The sequence below is a fragment of the Myotis lucifugus genome, unplaced genomic scaffold (genome assembly GCF_000147115.1).
Source record: "Myotis lucifugus unplaced genomic scaffold, Myoluc2.0 scaffold_1, whole genome shotgun sequence".
Classification (NCBI taxonomy): domain Eukaryota; kingdom Metazoa; phylum Chordata; class Mammalia; order Chiroptera; family Vespertilionidae; genus Myotis; species Myotis lucifugus.
In genome coordinates, this window is record NW_005871049.1 from 4,727,896 (window position 1) to 4,740,521 (window position 12,626).

The following is a 12,626-nucleotide window of genomic DNA, read 5'->3' on the forward strand; positions in this document are numbered from 1 at the left end:
AGGGGATGTCCGACTGCCGGTTTAGGCCCAATCCCTCAGAAATCCCTGTGGGATCAGACCTAAACCAGCAGTTGGACATCCCTCTCAGAATCCAGGACTGCTGGCTCCTAACCGCTCACCTGCCTGCCTGCCTGATTGCCCCTAACACCTCTGCCTGCCTGCCTGATCACCCCTAACCACTAGCTTGCCTAATGCCCCTAACTACGGCCCACGGGCCGGATCCGGCCCATTTGAAATGAATAAAACTAAAAAAAAAAAAAAAAAAAAAAAAAAAAGACTGTACCCTTTTATGTAATGATGTTTACTTTGAATTTATATTAGTTCACACAAACACTCCATCCATGCTTTTGTTCTGGCCCTCGGGTCCAGTTTAAGAACCCATTGTGGCCCTCGAGTCAAAAAGTTTGCCCACCCCTGCCCTAACTGCTCGCCTGCCTGACTACCCCTAACCACTCTCCTGCCTGCCTAATTGCCCCTAACTGCATGCCTGTCTGCCTGATTGCCCCTAACCCCTCTGCCTGCCTGCCTGATTGCCCCTAAACCCAGTGGTTCCTCAACCTGTGGGTTGCGACCCCTTTGGGGTCGAATGACCCTTTCACAGGGGTCACCTAAGACCATCAGAAAACACATATATAATTACATATTGTTTTTGTGATTAATCACTATGCTTTAATTTGTAACAATGAAATACATCCTGCATATCAGATATTTACATTACGATTCATAACAGTAACAAAATTACAGTTATGAAGTAGCAACAAAAATAATTTTATGGTTGGGGGTCACCACAACATGAGGAACTGTATTAAAGGGTCGCAGCATTAGGAAGGTTGAGAACCACTGCCCTAACCCCTCTGCCTGATCACCCCTAACTGCTCGCCTGCCTGCCTGATTGCCCCAAACTGCCTCTGCCTTGGCCCCTGCCGCTTCGGCTTCATCTGGAGGGATGTCCAGAATGACGTCCGGAAGGTCGTTCAGCTGTCTGGTCTAATCAGCATATTATGCTTTTATTATTATAGATAATGTGCATATGTCAGACTCATAATTATGTTAGAATTCACATAGACAATTTGGAAAAATGTGTAATTGACATCACACAGGTAACCTAAGAATCCTTTGAATTTATTAAAGGAATATGCTGAGGAATGACAGACTCATCAAATTCTTATGTAACCTGTGATATATTCAAGGGAGCTATACTGAAACCATTTGTGAGTGAGTCTCCATATCTGAAGATATATCTTTAAAATGGAAAGACCCACAGAGCATTTAACGCATGCTACTTAAAGGCAGATAACTTCCAGAGGACCCATTTGGATACTTCCAATTTCGTTAATTTATGGATCAATTTGCCAAACTCCCAAACCAGGTTGCTAAGTACAAAGTGTAGTCCTCAGGGTTTTCTGGCAGAAAGTTGGGACCGCAATCTGGGTACCATGCTAGCCCAAATAAAAGAACTAACAATGGACAAAGTTCTCTGGCAATGTCACTGCGTTCCCCATTTCAGATTAAAACCACACTGTCTGCCGTCCAGATGCTGATCAAAATCAGATTCCATTTTGCCAGAGCAGTCTCCTCGCTCAAGTCATCCATTTCTGACCCTGTGCACAGCCTCGGGCCTGCAGGCCGCTGAAAACAGTTACTGATACTTGACTGCGACGTCAAGAAGTGAAACGTTCTAGAATTCCAGAGAAATGTTCCTTTAGAGAAACAGCCAGGTTAAGACAACTGAGTGTAGCATAACCGACTCCAACAATATGTTGATTCTTTTACAGCTGCGAGTCTGAGGGAGGAGAAAGCTACCCTGTGCTGAATCTGGGGTCATGTGAGTGGGACATCCCGAGGAGGAGATGGGCTCGATGGGGAACGTAAATTTGGGGAAGGGCTTCAGATAAATAGAAAATGAAAAGTGGGCTGCCCTCTTTCACGTTGGCGGAACTGTCATCAAGAAACTCGAGTTGGCAATTATCTCCTATTTAACAGGAAACCACTCATGTCTAAAAAATATTTCTTCTAACCCAGGCACAGAGCTGAAGGTAGCATGTGCTGCACACACATACATGGATCTGGGAAGCAAATCAAAACCAGCATTTCTGTTTCTGTTAAGCTTTATGGACAGTGAGCATAGGATAGTGTTCCCTGAAAGAGGACAGTTTGGGCCGCCAGCCCTCTGAGATAGAAAAGAAGGACATTTGCATTTGAAATGGTCTTAATTTACACAGCTTCATGTCAAGAACAGAAGGAGTCCAAGAAATGCTCAATGGAATTTAAAGTGGCAAAGTCAATTATCTCTCATTTATAGAGAGCTTACTATCCAAATTAAAGCACAATTCCTGGCCACTCTGCATTTGAACGGCCACTTTTAAACATGTTTGTGGGACAGCAAATTAGAGCATAACTATTCCCTACAAATCGGCCTGTAAGGGGGTCTTGGTGATGCCTTCACTCATGTTTTAATTTGTTCCACACAGTGTGCCTGGCACTGGGGCAAATCAGGCGCATAAAGCTGAATCTTGCCTTCAAGGAGCTTGCAATTTTAAAAAATGTTATTGATTTTTAAAGAGAGAGGAAGGAAGAAGGACAGAGAGAGAGAAACATCGATCTGAAAAGGATACATGATCCCCTGCCTCCTGGATTGATTGAGCTGGAAACCCAGACAACTGCCCTGACTGGGAATTGAACCCTGTAACTCCTTGGTGCCCAGGATAATGCCCAACCCACAGAGCCACACTGGCCAGGGTGGAGCTTGCAATTTTTAGCGACTAGAATTCTTCTCCAAAATACAAAATTTGCACAGCTCTGTTTTCAGAGAATTACCCCACTATTTCCAAAGAAAATTATATTTGTAGTCATGTGTGGCCATATGCAGTATCTGGACAATATATCATCAATGACTTCCTCAGTCTTGGTAATCGACTACAGTTTCAAAGTACAGTAAACCCTCGATTTTGCAGACCTCGATTTAACGGAATTTGGATTTAACAGACAAAATTTCTTTATTATGGGGTGGGGCCACAACATTAGTAACAAAGAAACAGAATTTCTGGAGGATGAGGCCCAGAAATCAGGATTTTAGAAAGATTCCCAGGTGATTCTAATGTGCAGCCAAGGTTGAGAACCTAGAGGGTATTATGCCCAGAGAAATAAGTCAGACAAAGACAAATACCATATGATTTCACTTATATATGGAATATGAAGAACAAAATAAACAAACAACATTGAAACAGACTCACAGATACAGAACACAGTCTAATGTTGTCAGAGGGGAGGGGATGGGGGTGGTGGTGAAAGGGGTGAAGGGATTGAGAAATACATATCGGTAGTTACAAAATAATCACTGGTATATAAAGTATAGCACAGGGAATATAGCCAGTAATATTGTAATAATTATGTAAGGTGCCAGGTGGGTACTGGAAATATAAGGGGGAACACTTAGTATGGAATTGCCTAACCACTATACTATACACCTGAAACTAATACAAAATAATATTGAATGTAAACGGTAATTGAAAAATACAATTAAAATTAAAAAGCCGTAGTAATTTTATTCTCTGACTTGCATATGAAGAAATTGAGGATTAGGGCCTTGTTCAAAGTTATATAACTGAACTAAGGTTAAACTGGGATATAAACCCAGGTCTTTCTGAGTTCAAAGTCAACTTTATTACTAAGAATCCCAGTAACTTTAGAGCTAGTCAAGGTTCTCTGCTGGTCACCATGCCCTGGCTTTTGCCCACAGTTCCTCGCATGCTGTGTCCTTACATGGTTTCCCACAGCATGGCTTACACAGCTGGCTCATTCCCCTGTTTTCTTTTTATGTAACAGGCCGCCCCTGCTCCACTGTGCTTCTTCCATTACTTCCTCTTTGCTGTTCCTCTATGTGCGTAATGAGAGTGATAACAATACCCACTCACGTGACTGCGGTGTGAGGATTAAGTGGATTAATTCAGGCCAAGTGTGCAGACCGTGAGTGCCTCACAGGTAATCAGCACTTCACTGGCCATGAGAAGGATGAAGCTCCTTTTCAGAGATTTAATCCTGAGGCGGGGCTTGCTGTCATCAGACCAGTAGAATCTGATCTCGCCTCTTGCCAAAGGAACAGAAAGATAGTAAACGAGTCCTCTAATATTCCAGGTTTTAAAATATGTGCTTTGTACACCACAGAGGAGGAAAACAAATTTGGAAGATCTTTCTGATATTATTTCAAGCCTCTAAAGCAGCAGTTCTCAACCTGTGGGTCGTGACCCCTTTGGGGGTCGAACGACCCTTTCACAGGGGTCGCCTAAGACCATTGGAAAACACATATATAATTACATATTGTTTACAGTAGCAAAATTACAGTTATGAAGTAGCAACGAAAATAATTTTATGGTTGGGGGTCACCACAACATGAGGAACTGTATTAGGAAGGTTGAGAACCACTGCTCTAAAGCATTTGCTATATAAGGTTCTCAGTTGAAGAGCTTAGAGGTTTGTATCTAGACTAGAAGTGAGTGACTGTGATGTATCTTGAAGTCAGTATGCTTTATTAAATTTGAGGTCATGAGTTCAGATTTTTATATATTTCTTGTCAAAAGTATATTCTTTTCAGAAAGCCATTTTTTTTTCCTGCATTGGTTTATGTTCCTAAAGTTAAGGTTTCTCCTCTGTTGAGATGAAATTGTTTTCCCTTGCAGTTCTCAGCCAGAGAAGTTTGCAGCCCAGGCAGAAATGGAAGCTGGTTCAGTTAAGTAAGGATTTTGAGAGCAGCCAGTTCAGCATCTTTCTCCAGTACCAGCATTACAAATTGTCATGTGGTCTCAGGGAGAATCAGTGCTCTTGTGAAGGGAAACCGCATGTTTAATAATATTGCTCATCAATTTTTATTGTGAAATAATAGAGTACTCAAAAAAAAGCTTTAAGTGAAATGTCAGAGTAAGACAAATACTGTATGATTGCACTTATCATCGAATAAAAAAACACACACAAACTCATAGAAACCGAGAACAGATTGGTAGCTGCCAGCATGTAATGGAGATGTAATACGCAGCATGCTGACTGTAGCTAACGATGCTGTACTTATTTGAAATTTGCTAGGAGAGATCTTGAAAGGTCACCTCACAAGAAAAAAAAAATATCTGTAACTATCTGAGGAGACGGATGCTAACTAAACATTGTGGTAGTCATTTTGCAATATATACATATATCAAATCATTACGTTTGTGCACCTTAAACAAATACAATGTTATGTGTCAATTATATCTCGGTAATACTGGAGAAAAAAGAAAATGACATGATACTGGAAAACCTACAAATGAATCTTTGCTGAAATAAAAAGCCTCAAATGGTTTATAAGCCTTTCCTAGATAAAAATTATTAAAGAACCAATTCATCATAAATGTATAAATAATTCATCTTTTCCTTAAAGTAATTTATGTAGACCCTGGTCATCTCTCAAAAATGTAGCTGTTAATTTAACCTTTAAAACCGAAGAGTTCTGATTTATGAAACATTGTAACAACAAGGGAATGGCACTCTCCAGGCAAGGAAGTACCCCTGAAGTTCTTTACAATTCTTAAGTAACAATGCCGGAGAAAAGGTCATTTTACTTTTCAAAAATGGTTTTCTTCATTCAACATTTTGTATTTGACAAATAAGTTCTAAAGAACAGAAATGTGCTGAACAAAGAGAAGGTGTTGGGGGCAGCGAGAAGGGCACCAGGTGTTAGTCCCGTGGGGTCAGACTGACCTGGGTTCAGCAACTTTGGTACTTAAGCCTGGCCAAAGAAAATATTCAGAGCCAAGCCTCAAACTATAAGAGAACATTTATTTGGAAAATCATTGAGGTGGAAGTGATTTGCAAAAGAAATGGACTCTGGAAACAAGTTATTGAGGTAAAGAAAGGGCCCTTGGAGCTTAGAATTGAGGAAGGTGAAATTGATGTGCTTGGGGGGATATGTCATGTCATGTACTGTCCACACCCAAGGACAAATAAAGTTAGAAAATAAGCCTTATTTCACTGGTTTAAATTGGCAAACTGGAATAAGTAAATATTCAGGGGAACTTAGTTGTACTAGGCAGGAACCTATTCCTGGAGCATTAACTAATTTTTTACTGATGGTTCATCTCATAGCAAAGCTGTTTACCATACAATGAATTCAGAGCAGTCATACTTCTGTACTAAGAATTGAATTAAAAGCTATCAAGGCTGCATTGCTGGATTTTCAAAAGCCAAAATATTGTACAGCAAGCAAAAAATGTCCTCCTTGCAATTTAAAACAACAACAACAACAACAACAACAACAACAATAACAACAACAAAACGGGGGGATAGTAGAATAATCTCCTGCAAATAAATTACATCAAGTCTTAATTACTTTAAATTTTTTCACTTTGAAATTTTTTCCCTTGTAATGCTGACGGCAAGACACACATGGTATCAGAAAAAAACCAAAGGAAAATGGTTTGGAAAAATGAAAAGATCCCAAGTCTAGTTTGTAGAAAGGATTCCTTTATTAACCTTTGGTCGAGGATATGCTTATATATTTCCAGAAAACTCCTCCAAGCCCATGTGGATTCCTGCCACAATGGATCCGAGAAGGTAGCTAACCAGACTACTCCAGCCACAGATGGCGGTGGCCCCAAGCAACATGCTGACAAGACAAAGGAAAAGCAGTCCAGAGATGGGGGATGGTAAAAACGCCTTGCCATGCTAGCAGTCATCAGCTGTGCATCGGTGCAGGTTGCCTGGGACCAAGCCAAAGAAGGTCAGACCTGCATTGCCATTGCTCACCGTTTGTCCACCATCCTGAACCAGAATATCATTGCTGTCATGTCACAGGAAACAGTGATTGAGAAGGGAACCCATAAAAAACTGTTGGACAGTGATTGGGAAGGGAACCCATAAAAAACTGTTGGACAGTGATTGGGAAGGGAACCCATAAAAAACTGTTGGACAGTGATTGGGAAGGGAACCCATAAAAAACTGTTGGACAGTGATTGGGAAGGGAACCCATAAAAAACTGTTGGACAGTGATTGGGAAGGGAACCCATAAAAAACTGTTGGACAGTGATTGGGAAGGGGACTCAAAGAACTGTTGGCCCAGAAAGGAGCTTACTGCAGACCGATTCCTTCGATGCCTGGCAGCAGTTTAAAAGGACATGACAGAACTCGATCCTTTCCATTGAATTTAAAATTCTTAAAAGGACCCGAGCTCTGCAAATGGCATACATTCTTCTTAAATTTATTAAATCAAAAAAGGGGGATATGCTTGAGGCTAAGAACAGTAGTTAGCATAATAAATGCGAGAAGTTCCTCAGAAGGCTGATGGACATGTCAGCAGGGCTGAAGACCTGCATATTATTACCTGCTGCCACACAGCTGAGGGCAGTTCCCCGAACCTGATAATCCTTAATTGTTTACCAAACCTTACCTTTGATATGTATATCTGCTCTACTAAAGGGCAGAATGTTTGAATAAAAAGCCATGGGTCTGGATATTTGGGGAGCCACTCCACTAGAGAGCTGGTGTCCACCTGGCTTTCCCCCATGCCTTCAAAATTTATATTTCTTGTCTAGTCTCTCTTCATTTATGTGTAGCCCTTCTCCATTCCTGAACCCTTGCTGCGAAAAGACTGCGGCAGAGAGGGAAAGAGAGATAGAAATATTGATGAGAGAGAAACATTGATTAGCTGCCTGCTGCACGCCCCCTACTGGAGATGGAGCCTGCAATCTGGGCATGTGCCCCGACTAGGAATCCAAGCAGTGACCTCCTGGTTTGACACTCAACCACTGAGCCACAGGGGCTGGACATGATTTACTTTCTCTTAAGGGTCATAGGATGTTATAGTGAAAATAACTGTGGCCTAGATACAAATAGAAAGAGCTTCATTTATTATAGGACATACTTATTTAGGAAACTGTACTGTTATAAAATTCTGAGTTTTCTTATGCCCAATATTTATGAATTAAAAATGTCACCATATGCCCCAACAAATGTGGATCAGCTGTCCCATGCACCAAGCAGTCTTAGGTTCAATTCCTGGTCAGGGCACATGCCTGTGTTTGTAGGCTTGATCCCCAGTAGAGGGCATGTGGGAGGCAGCTGGTCATGTTTCTCTCTCTCTCTCTTCTCTCTCTCTCTCTCTCTCTCTCTCTCTCTTTCTCTCTCTCTCTCTCTCCCTCCCTCTCCCTCTCTCTCTCTTCCTCTCCCTTCCTATCGCTCTAAAATCCATAAAAACATATTAAAAAATGTAACTATATAACATTAGTGGAAACTGAAGTTTTCAAATACAAAGCATCACTTATCTTTGAATTCTTTTAATTCTATTAAAATGTTGTACCAGATTTTCTCTCCCTTATTTAATTACATGTGTACTCACAGTGTTGATTTATTTTGTTCTAATTTCCTCCTGAGTGTAGTTTAGTGAAATGATGTTTCACAATGATTACACCTACACCTGAAAAGCCCACCCGTGGGGAAGAAAGAGGAAAGCACTATTTGAAGCACAATAGATAAAACACATTAACAAAGAATGCCAGAGCCCCTCCTATTGAGGCCTGGATGGGGGAGGTGTCCCCTGCAGTAGGAGGCTGAGGGTGCTCCCCTGACTGGGCCTATTGAACACAACCTCCTAGGGGTGGGACTGTGTGCACCCCTCAACTTGAAGTGCGTTGATCAAGTTGCTCAATTGTCAAGTTGCTCCCAATGATCAAGAGGCTCAAGTAAGTAGAAGATGTTGAAGGGGAAAATAAGACATTTGGGGGGCTAGCTATCTGAATCTGTGCCGGTAACCTGCCTCCTGACGTACACCCTTGCTCGCCGAGAAACTCCATTCTTATCAAACTCCCTTCTTATCTGTGATGCCTGTCCTGTCTTGCAGAACCTGTTTCCAGGAATACTCCCATCTTACGGAGACCATAAACCATGAACCATATACAATCCTTGGAGGGGCTGGTGCCAGTGCTGGCAGGCCTCTGGGTGTGGTCTCACTTCCCCCACCCCAACTCATGGGGGCAGAGGCTGCAAAGGGTTGACCCATATTTGGGGAACAAAGGAACTAAGAGTATAAAGGGAAAGCTTCATTCATATCCATCACTCAGGATTTGGAGACTGATTCCCCTGAGTCATGGCACTAGTGCAATCTGCAATAAAGGCTACTTTTCTGAAAATATCCTCTTGAGTTCCCAGCTGATTAATTCTCCCGCACTGCCTGGCAGCTTATCTACAACAATATGAAAACAAATGTAGACTGCAATGCAAAATGCAAATATATTGAAAATGTGCATGAAGCGCCCTATTCTTGTACCAGTGAAGCCTTCTTCTAAGACTTTCTGAAGACTGGATAAATCATGTCTCAGTGGAAAAGAGAATAATTTAAGACACCTAATTAGAATTGGCTTCAAAGTTGTAAGCTATATTTTTCTATTTTTGGATTTGTGTGTGTGTGGAGAATGAAGGTTAACATAGAAAATGTTTGATATAATTCTGAGTGAATTATACTTTCAAGTTACATACTATCTGATCCCTAAATACAAGAATAAGAAGACATTTGGAGGTGTAGTTACATATTTTTTCCTTTCTGTTTTTGGCTAAGGAACATATATGATTAGGGTTCTCAGACAAGAAATAAAGCAGATGGAGATATATAGTATGGAGACCAAGATTTACTGGGGTATTAAAATATCTTTGTTGTTCATGATGTGATATCAATTAAAACACTAATAAATCTTATTCTTCTTGTGAGTTTAAAGACGAGACATTTCTCTCAGGCATTGGGAGTGAGCTCCTGGGGCCGCATCCTGCCTTCAGCAAGTTCGCTGCCAGCCCCATTTCTCTGGCTCAGAGCTCAACTTGATTGCTCCGGGTGATGAATTTGTAGGCTCTGCGGATGACTTCATAGTTGGAGAAGCATCTTTCTGCTCTGACATTGCTCTGGTATTTAGTAAACTGTGAGCTGTTCTTAAAATATTGCCAATGATTATAAAGGAGCCTACTCCTAGGATTAAAATATGGGTTTAATAGATTTCTTATCACCATCTCTTTATTTGCAACAACAGGGCATCCGTATGACTTCCTATTTCTAAAAATTTTCACCCCAGTAATACATGATACATCAATTTATTAGTTATGTGTGCATGCTACTGATTAAAAACTCAGAATAGGAAGTGAACTGATTCTAATTAAGGGCTTTCGATATGGCCATGTAAGTCTTTGGCCAGACCTACAAGCAGAATGATAGTTTCATTAACAAAAGTATCTGTCCTCCTTCGGAAGATATTTGAGTGATCATCAGAGCAGGTTCTTCTGACTTTCAGCCAATCTAGGAAACTTGCAAATATGTGGCAACATATTTTATAGTGAGTTGTATTGTCTCCTCACTTTTCTGTCATGTCTAATAAGTCTTATGTGGGACAGTGCTCCACAGTTTGAAAGCATCCTCTCGGTACACCCTCGCTCCTTTCCCTCTGCCAGGAGAACAGCCTACAGGAGGCAGAGGCTGCGGCTCCCAGCAGGGAACTGGAAGCCTGGGCTGCAAGGAACTTGACTGCCAGGGAGAAAGAAATCTTTCTTGTCAGCCAGGGAAAGATGGGGGATTTGTTACTGTAGCAGAGCCCATCAAAAGCCCATGAAACTAAGACTTCAATAGCTCTGAGCTTCAAGTTTAATCATAGAAGATGTTCTTAGAACTAAATTGCAATGAAGATACGTGGTGTGGAACTCACAGAATAACCCTTCAGAGTCTTTTCTTACTCACAGCAGATTATTTCCCGGAAATATCTTGACATATAAATAATGCAACTATATTAAGATAGAGAGTCATAATTCTACTTTCATCCTCCAACTGTTGAGAGCAAATGGGAATTATTTGTCTGTGTTTTGCGGAGGTACACTTAGCCATCTGCTGATTGAATTATTAACACCCTCCCCGCAGCCCTGTGTCCTCGTTACTTTTCCTTTGGTAACAATTAAGAGGCACCAGCTTGTAGATTCTCCTTCTTCCTGCCATAGAAGTTTAATTTATTCTCTATCATTAAAAATGGTATTACAGAGGAATGCATTAAAATATTCAACAGAGGGCAATTAGCTGTCTATGTTGTAAATGTAAGTAATAATGCTTGAAACCACTTCTAAGTTTAGTAAGTAAACTTGGGCTGGAGCAAAACAAGCGGGCTGTCTGATGTTAACAGTTAATTCCGACAAGGCCAGTGGCTTCCAGTCCCTCATTTCCCTTTTCTCCCAGCTCCCTTGCTGCTCAGTCTTCTAATCCAGTGGTTGGCAAACTCATTAGTCAACAGAGCCTAATATCAACAGGACAACGATTGAAATTTCTTTTGAGAGCCAAATTTTTTAAACTTAAACTATATAGGTAGGTACATTGTTATTAACTTAATTAGGGTACTCCTAAGGCTTAGGAAGAGCCACACTCAAGGGGCCAAAGAGCCTCTTGTGGCTCTCGAGCCGCAGTTTGCCGACCATGGTTCTAATCAATAACAATCAAAACTCCAGAATTTTCCTGCGTTGAGATATAAATTTCCCCAGTGGTGCTCACTGAAGGGCAGAGCAATCAGCAAGGCTCCAGAATGGAACTTAAAGTTACTAATTGCCCTGGCCAGTGAGTTCAGTGGTTAGAGCATCAGCCTGTGCATGGAAGGGTCTCAGGTTTGATTCCTGGTCAAGGGCACGTACCTGGGTTGCAGGTTCTATCTCTGGCCCCAGTCAGGGCGCATGCGGGAGGCAATCGATGGTACTCTCTTACACTGATATTTCTCTCTCTTTCCCCACCCTTCCTCTCTTCCACTCTCTTTAAAAATCAATTCAAAAAATATCCTGGGTTGAGGATTAACAAAAACAAATTTTAAAGATAAAATGAAATTGCTATTTAATTTTGTTATTTAAAAAGTCTGGGACATTAAGATATCAAAATTAAAAGGCACAAAAGAAAACTTCCCAAAAGAATTACTTCAAGATTTTTGATTAACTTTTGTCTGGCCTAACTTTTAAAAAAAGGGAGTACTTGGAACATAAGGGAAGTTTAATCCTGGTGCCAGCTGATCTTTTTTCCCCTCCAGTGGCAAATTAATCTCCTGACTATCTTATTTCCAAGGCATGGACATAATTTGAATCAGCTGAAGTTGTGTAGCTTGGTAGCAAAGCAGATAATTTTTTAATGCATAGTTGTACATTTGATATAATCTTTGCAGGTTTTGGATTCTAGTCTCTTTAACTAAAGTGGACTTCTTGTAGAAAGATGTAATCTTTTCTTCCTTTAAACAATTTACAAAGGCCAAGAGTTTCTAAGGAAAAAGAAAAGAAAGCTAAAAAAAAAAAACCAAAAACCAAAAAAAAACCCTGACCTTTTGCTTTACACTGATGAAGCACAGAAAATAAGTTTAGGACAGAACTGAAAATCATTAAATGTTCTGTTTCCCAGGGGACAACCATTGCTAGTCTTAGATGCTCAGCAGAAGTTTTTCCGTTACAGTTTTTTGGGGATGACTATTTTGTTTTTGACAGTAATATGGTTCTCTGTGTTCCTCATTAAGCTATTCAAAGAAAGCACTTGTTCATCTGTTATCACAGTGGTTCTCAACCTTCCTAATGCCGTGACCCTTAATACAGTTCCTCATGTTGGTGTGACCCCCAAC